Source organism: Armigeres subalbatus, chromosome 2, assembly GCF_024139115.2.
Source record: "Armigeres subalbatus isolate Guangzhou_Male chromosome 2, GZ_Asu_2, whole genome shotgun sequence".
NCBI classification, from domain to species: Eukaryota; Metazoa; Arthropoda; class Insecta; order Diptera; family Culicidae; genus Armigeres; species Armigeres subalbatus.
In genome coordinates, this window is record NC_085140.1 from 242,166,008 (window position 1) to 242,174,054 (window position 8,047).

Genomic DNA, 8,047 nt, shown 5'->3' on the forward strand with positions numbered 1-8,047 from the left:
CTCCCAATTGTTTGATTTGTTCCAGCAAAGCTGTGAATAGCAAGCACCCCATGGGGGGTTCGATGTGCCCGGCGTTTAAGCGTGCTGCAAAATCACAGTGCAGGTAACGCAGCTGGCTTGCTCGGCCTCGCCCGAGTGTTTGGTGTGCGCAGGTTTAGAGGAAACGGCGGAACATGTGTTGTTAGTGTGCTTACGTTTTCGCGCAATGCGTGACCACATGCTTGCCACATGTGGTCTGGACACTACTCCGGGCAACCTAGTTCGGAGGATGTGTAAAGATGAAGTTGGCTGGAACGCCGTTTTATCGGTTATCACCCAAATCGTCTCGGAGCTACACAGAAGGTGGCGCGTGGACTCAAGGATGGCTAGTTCAGGCGCAAATAAGAGGTGGTCCAAGGGATCGGAGTCGGCTTCATGGGTCATACCGGTGGTCATGCTCTGTGGTCGAACTCGATCCTTTTATCGAACAAGTGGCCGCGCGAAGAACAACATGGTATCGTCGCTTTCGCGGCGTCGGTCAACCGGGCGGGTTCCGAGCCCGAGGACGGAAAGGGGTCCTCGTCAACTATGGGATTGGCGGCAATGGAAACGGTTTAGCGGGTCGGGGATGTAGTCCTGCCTCCCTCGTTTGCTGTTGGAGGTGATCCCTAACCCCGCACTTCCTGGACAACCCAGGATGTCTGTTGAGCAGATTCGCCCTCCATTGCTTAGGAAGAAAAAAAAACATACATACATACAAACAGACATCACCTCAATTCGTCGAGCTGAGTAGATTGGTATATAACACTATGGGTCTCCGAACCTTCTATCAAAAGTTTGGTTTTGGAGTGATCATATAGCCTTTACGTATACTTAATATACGAGAAAGGCAAAAAGCTAATTTATTTTTGTTTTATGGAAAATTCTTGATTGTTTATGGAAATTTTGCTTTATTTGTGGAAATTTTATGTTCATTTATTGCTCATATCCTGATTTCTTGGCAATTTTCCTTTTTTTTCATGGAAAATTCCTATTTATAAAGGGTGAGTTTTTATTTTAGTCCTGTGTTTGTTTGTGATATTTTATTCCTTAATCGTAGAATGAAAACGGAAATTAATTCATATCAATTCATTCATTCAGTTATTTTGTATACCTTCTGATATAGGGTTGAAGAATATCAGATACGATTTGTGATCAACTGGATCCAGTACACCAAAACTATGGGTATTCTTTTTTTAGCGCTAGGCACAATTTAATAGAACTTCAACCATGTATTGAAAATAAAACTTAAAAATTGATTTAGATAAAAAATTACATTTTGTTTTAATGATGTCGACTGCTTTCGATGTACTTTTCGGTGATTTTTTTTGGCGTTTCAATCTGGTTTTTGAATGAAAAACAACTATAAATGTTTTCTTTCTCCAACGCTTCGATCCTTATTGGATCTTGGATTCGAAATTATTGTCGTTTTTTCGTCAAGTATAATTTTGTAACTTTTAACCGTCATTCCCTGTTTGGTGTTTCCCTTTTTTTTCGAAAAACTTTATAAAAATAAATTTGAAAATTCGGAATTCGGACCGCTAATTACTGTTGTTGCGCAATTTTTCAAAATCCTTGAGAACAGGGTTAATAAGGATTGAAACGTTGAAGAAAGTATGTTTTCATTCAAAAACCAGACTGAAACGCCAAACAAATCACCGAAAAGTAAAAAAAATCATTGGAATACAGCATTTTGATTCAGTCGTTAATGTGTAGAAACTTGAAAGCACAACTTCACAGAGAGATCGAAGTAGGTCGTAATAGAAGTTGGAAGCAAAAATTTCTTCATGCGCCATTTTTCCGTCTTTTCAAAGAAAATTAAAAAATCCAGTTTGATGATTCCACTTAGAGTACCTTTAGAAATGCTGCGAGAACATCAACAACAGCATCAACAGTCAGAAAGATTAAAAGTTCTGGTGGCAAGAATTCCACGGTGACGACGACGACGAAGATGGCGGTGGCATTACCTAATTCCGGGACAATGGAATGGTGTCTCCAAAGCAAAAAGCGGTGCCAAGGATGAAAGCAACCACAGTACAATGTGTATCAACCAACGTGTAGGAAACGTCATCATCGACGAGGTCAACCGAAGAACCGGGTAGTTGTTTATATCCTCAATTCATGCTAACATGCAGTCAATCTTACCTTCGCTGCGGACGGCAATCACCGTAGAGATACTAGTGGCAGTGCAAGTTGTCCTGCAAGCAATGATTTCGCTTAGGATTGTTCAACAGATCAAATAGCCTGAAGACCTGGAAATTCTTAAGACTGTACCGTGATTACTCAGCTCTACATAATCGATATGGATGAAGTAGGTAACGGTGTAAAAATAGGTGCTCAAAATCTTTCCCGCTCCACCTAAACGCCATAAGGTAAGTCACATATTAACCACCTTATGAAAAATCAATGGATCTCATATTTCAAAATTTGATAGTCTAAACAATTCTTTCCGCTGGGTTGAAGGCAGGAGTTGGCTATTTGATCCAACTTCTGTTTCGAACTGGAACAAAACGAGTAGTATTGCGTCGAATTACGATACTATTGTCGAATTCGTTTTTAAACCTGGGTCAGTGCCAACCCGAACCCTGAATAAAAAAACATTTTCAGTTCCATCTGTCATTGGATATGTTGGTGTGCGTAGCATCGTGTTTGTTTTTATTCGAAACATATGATCCAGATGATCGCGGACATCCAGTGCACTGGCCGTTGGCCTTGACTAATCAGATCATGATAAATAAATAAATATGTTCAAGTGCGTGAACTGATTTTTGCGGATAGTGGAATTTACTTTTGGGCGGATATAAATAGGGGAACTGCTCCTGGAATTCATCTCATGGCTCCGATATTTATCCCATCAATAGCAAAGCAATGGAAAGGAATTTGGATTGTTGTGATTTTTTTTTCAGCAGTGAGCACGCATGTTGACAAAAAGAGGCGACGAAATTGGTGCTGTATTTCTTTGTTTCCCGATGAGATGAGTATATTTATGTTCAGTGAGATGGAGATCGGAAAAGTTCCCCTATTTAATTATATTCAATAATCCCGTGCACATTTTTATACCAAGAATTCCGTATGGAATTCATGTAAAAGAGATTTTCTATTTTACAAAAAATCATCTATTTCCACAAAATTTTTTTTTGGAGAACACTCAGAAGCATGAAATGAAAATTCTCCAGGATTCGCTATTTTTTTCCTCGCTACCTCTCCTGATAAAGGTAGCCTCACACCTCAGGAAAATTTTCCGCCGGATTTCGGGCCCCGTGCATTTTCAATTTTCAAGAATCTCCCGGAATTTAAGTACGAAACTTGCGGAGCAATTCCTGAAGCAAACTTCGAGTAAGTTCCTGTACTCCAGAAGGATTCCCTGAAGGATTCCCTGAGGGATTTATTATTTATTTCAAAATTAATTCCTGAAGCAACTTCCAGAGAAAATCCTGGAACAGTATTCAAAGATATGCCTAGAAGAATTTCCAAAGGAATTCATCTCGAAAGGATCCCTTGGAAAACATATGGAGGAATGCCTGAAAATTCAAGAAAAAATAGCTGAAAGAATGTCTGAAGTAATTTCTACACTGACAAAAATCCAATCATATCCATTATGTGTGGCACACATAAATTTTGACTATAGCATTTCCCACATAACGGCTATTTGAATTCGCATAGCATATATGTGGAAACACACATAACCGTTATTAACTAATAACCTTTATGCGGATTTTCCTATAGCGGGTGGTTATTAACGCACACATAATTGTGAATTGTGAATTTCTTTAGATTTTTGCCAATAAAAATGTGTGGATTTTTATTAGTGTAGCAGAATTTCTGAAGTAAATTCTGAAACGCACGAAAGAGTTTTTGGGAGAATTTCAAAAGAAATTCTGCATAAGAAAGAATTCTATTCGGTATTCCTCAATTATATTTTTCTGACAATTCCTAGCGGATTTTGTGAACGGGTTTCAAGGGGAATTCCCAAACTACATAATTCCATCCACCGACCTAATTTAGGACACAAAATGTGTGGAAAACCTGAATGAACTTATGAATACATAACTTCCCTAACAATTATTTTTAAAACTGAATCTAGACAACAGTACTGGATTAATTTAATTTAAAACTACAATTACAAATATCACAAAATTCCCAAAAAAAAATTTTTTCAATGCGCATTTTATTTTAATAAACAGACAGTTTCGTTTCTCCCTTCTGCTTGTTTATTCCGCCCAGTCCCACCCACCCACGTGGTTTTGACAGTTGAAGTACATTTGTATTGGTGAACCCGGTGCGAAACCGTGAAACAACACAGTGCGAACCCGACAGCTTTGGGGTTGGAACTAGTGCGAACCTAGTTCCAACCTGAGCGAATAAAAAAACACTTTGACAGCACTTAGGTTGGAACTGGTTCCAACCTAGGTTGGAACTTTTTAAAAACGAATTCGACATATGTAAGGTAGAGACCATGCAATTCATGATCCATCTTAACACGCTAAAGTCATTTAGTCAATGCCCTGGTATCCTTGCTCTTACGTCACTCTGCTACGTCACAGAAAACTTAGCACAACGAACAGGCCGCTAGAAGTCTCTGCTTCCGGTTACTATTCCATAGACATTGTACAGTACACAAGTTGAGATCGTTATATCTTTTTTTTTAATAACCTTAAATTGCACTCGGTTTACCGTAATTCTTCTGTGACTTTTTTTTTACAAATTATTAAACATGATTGTTTCTGTGAACCGAATCAATGAATAATGTGCAATTAAGCATTCTTTTTTATTTTTGAAAGTCTTGTGGAGTTTATAGTGATTTAAGGCAAATTAGTTGAATCAATTATCAAAAGCAAATAAATTGGTCTTATCAAGATCTCAACCGTCTGTGAAACGATTTGAGCGCTTTTAACTTTAAACAAAAGTTTGTGATAAACTCAATTTAGGCCGATACAAATATTCGCCCCCCTCGGTTTTTTTTGGCCAAAAAAACATATTTTGAGGGGGCAACACAAAAAAAAAAGATTCGGGCAATTTTGAAGATTTTCAAAACATTGTTTAACAAATCCGACGAGTTTTATTGTTTTTTTTTTCATTTAAATATTTATTTTTTATTGTCCGGAGAAATATATCACGGTGAGTTACTGGTAGGAGAGCAATTTGTGCTCTGGAAATCCAGGTGAGTAGAGCTTTTCTTTTCTGTTATTTTCTATTTTATGAAAGAAGACATCGTGCTTTTTTTTCATTCTATACAAGTGCAAGCTTTTTCGTGTTGGACGCAGAACAACCGCGCGGTTAGCGAAATGTCCGATTCTGCAGTGCTGGTGAGAAAAATTATAAGAAAATGAAACAATCAGTTTTTTGTGCTTTGTATTGGACATAAAATGATCGCGCGATTTTCTAAATGTCCGGTTTTTTTGTGCGAGTGGATAAATTAATAAGAAAGTGAAACAATCAGTGCAGGTTTGTACGTGTTTTGTAGGACGTAGAACCATAGATATAATAATATGGTAGAACGATCGTAGATCGCGTCCTTGTTTTCTTCATTAAGCAGAACGATCAGCCGGTCATCAAAATTGTGTTCTGCTTTGTGCGGTAAGCAGAAAGATCGGCCGGTCACCGAAATTTTGTTCTGCGTAGTGCGGGTGAGTAAATTAATTAGAAAGTTAAAGTTTAGATCGCGTCCAGACATGTTTTCTTCAGGAAGCAGAACGATCGGCCGGTCATCGAAACTTTGTTCTGCTTTGTGCGGTAAGCAGAACGATCAGCCGGTCACCGAAATTTTGTTCTGCTTTGTGCGGCCTTAAATTAAAATTACTAGTTTTGTTTTTATCGATCAAACTACACGCTATACACGGCATACCGTTTACCAAAACGAACCCTGCCACACCCCCTATCCCATATATCCAACATCCCAGTGATTTCTCGTGGAAGTGCAGATGACTCGTCGGCTTCTATCAAAGCGAGAATCATGTCAACATTATCCTACCCATTCCTCAATTGACCTGCATTCGGACACGGCCGGCGCTGGTATTGCTTATTTTTGGGTCACCAGTTCTTACACATTGAAGATGATGTTAGTCCCAAACTTCATCTGTTGGTTCTCTGTGTAATTACAGCTGACCTGGCAATAACGGAGTAGCAACCGTGGGCGGTCAATCATGCTCATGCTCATGCTCATGCAAACTTGAAAGCACAACTTCACATGAACATAATTGGATTTCGAATCTGTAGCTCAATCATCCGGTGCTAACGCAGGTCATCTTCTTCTTCTTCTATATAATAAAAATGAAATGGTCTGTGTTCGTATCCGCATAACTCGAAAACGGCTGGATGGATTTTCTTCATTTCTGCAGCAGATTTATTCGTTATAGTTTCCGACGGGTTTATATGATATGTCTTTGTGCAAAAATCAGTAGCAAGGTTGAGTAAGATGCGAAATAAGATAAATATGGGAATGTCGCATGGGCAATCCACAACGCACATTTTCGCCTACTATGCAGGACAACGTCTGCTGGGTCGACTAGTTGGTAATAGATATCTATGAGCAAAAGTAGATATGGATCGGGACATACTCGGCATTGAAGTTGGTAAGAAATCTACGCGTCCAGCACTTTTAACACACTTGGACATCGCAACAAAAGATGACCCCAAGGTACACCTTTGGCAACCATTCGCCACGCATTACATGATGCTCGTTCATCCCCCATTTTACTACAATTTATTAAATATTTACAAACATCTTAAAACAAATCACATTCTTCTTTGAAGACATTTGAATTACACAACTAGCTTAACAAACACGATTCAATTCAATACAAATCAAACCATTTTAAATCCGAAAGGTTATACAGTCAAACCTCCATGAGTCGATATTGAAGGGACCATCGACTCATGGAAATATCGAGATGTGGAATAGGAAATCTTTGGAAAGCTCTTTGGAGGGACCATCACAGTAACCCAGAAAATATTTTTTGATATGGAATAATTTGCTTCCTTGAGTCGATATCGAGTCATAGAACATCGACTCATGGAGGTTTGACTGTAGTTCTTTCATTATTTCACTCAATACACTTAATATTATTTGTGAACCAAAATGATCCAATTCAATGCAATTTCCTACCTGTTGGATTACAATTCAGCAAGTGCACTTTCGTCTGGTTCTCACTCATCAATGTTTGTAGTGCTGAAAAAAAAACAGCTTCCTACTTCAGGACAAGTTGCCAAGAGACTAATTATCAAACCTTATTCGATTTTTGCCAAAAAGTTCACGTCTGCTACTCCACTACAATCTGTACGATAAGAAACGAATGGGTTAATCAAACTTATCAAACACCTTTGGTATAATACCCTGTAATCCATATCGCTTAATACACCACTCAAGAATTTCATGGGTTTCGTCGGTTTGAAGTGGTTTTATTTTGTGCTATACAGGGTAACGACAGCTGCTCTGAGCAGAGATCCTACTTCAGCCTCAGAACTTCTGATGTGTACAATCACCGAATTATCTTCACTATTGGGGATCAGGCGATTCCACAACATTTGCCACTTCGAACCACTGGCGGAGCCAGAGGTCTGGTAATGGTGACGTGTACCATCAATTTTAGCGTAATCGGTTCACTGATAATTTGGCGTCAGTAGTAGGAACTATAATTGGAGGGATTAATCAGTTTAGGCGATTTATCAGATAAAAAGTTGTTAGGCGATAACGTTGTTGTCAATATTACGAAATTCCAATTGTATTTGATACACACTTATTCTTTTTTTACGGACTACCTAAACTTTCGATCGAATGCGATTCATTCGAATTATTTCCCCATTTGATTTTGCTGGCGTAAACGAGAATGCGCATAAACTTCTGATCGAAACCATGTTCGTACGTAAACAAGAATACGGGTGATAGTATTGTAATTATTTAGCAAGCTGCGTTATGGGAACATCGTGCCACTCAGGTGCACCAATTGCAGTCAGACAACGTGGACGACCCAAATTGAAGGGTGAAGAGTTTGTCCATTATAAATAACCCGCGAACGCGTGGCGCGCTATC

General features: G+C 38.9%; 1 protein-coding gene across 1 annotated transcript in view; it reads right to left on the bottom strand.

Moving 5' to 3' along the window:
- LOC134209638 (uncharacterized) overlaps window positions 1–7,161 on the bottom strand; it is a 93,780-nt gene extending 86,619 nt beyond the window's left edge. Inside the window, exon 1 of the mRNA XM_062685631.1 lies at window positions 7,124–7,161. The gene's annotated coding sequence lies outside the window, so the exon portion shown is untranslated. The remainder of the gene's footprint in view (window positions 1–7,123) is intronic.
- Between the last annotated feature and the right edge of the window lie 886 nt (window positions 7,162–8,047).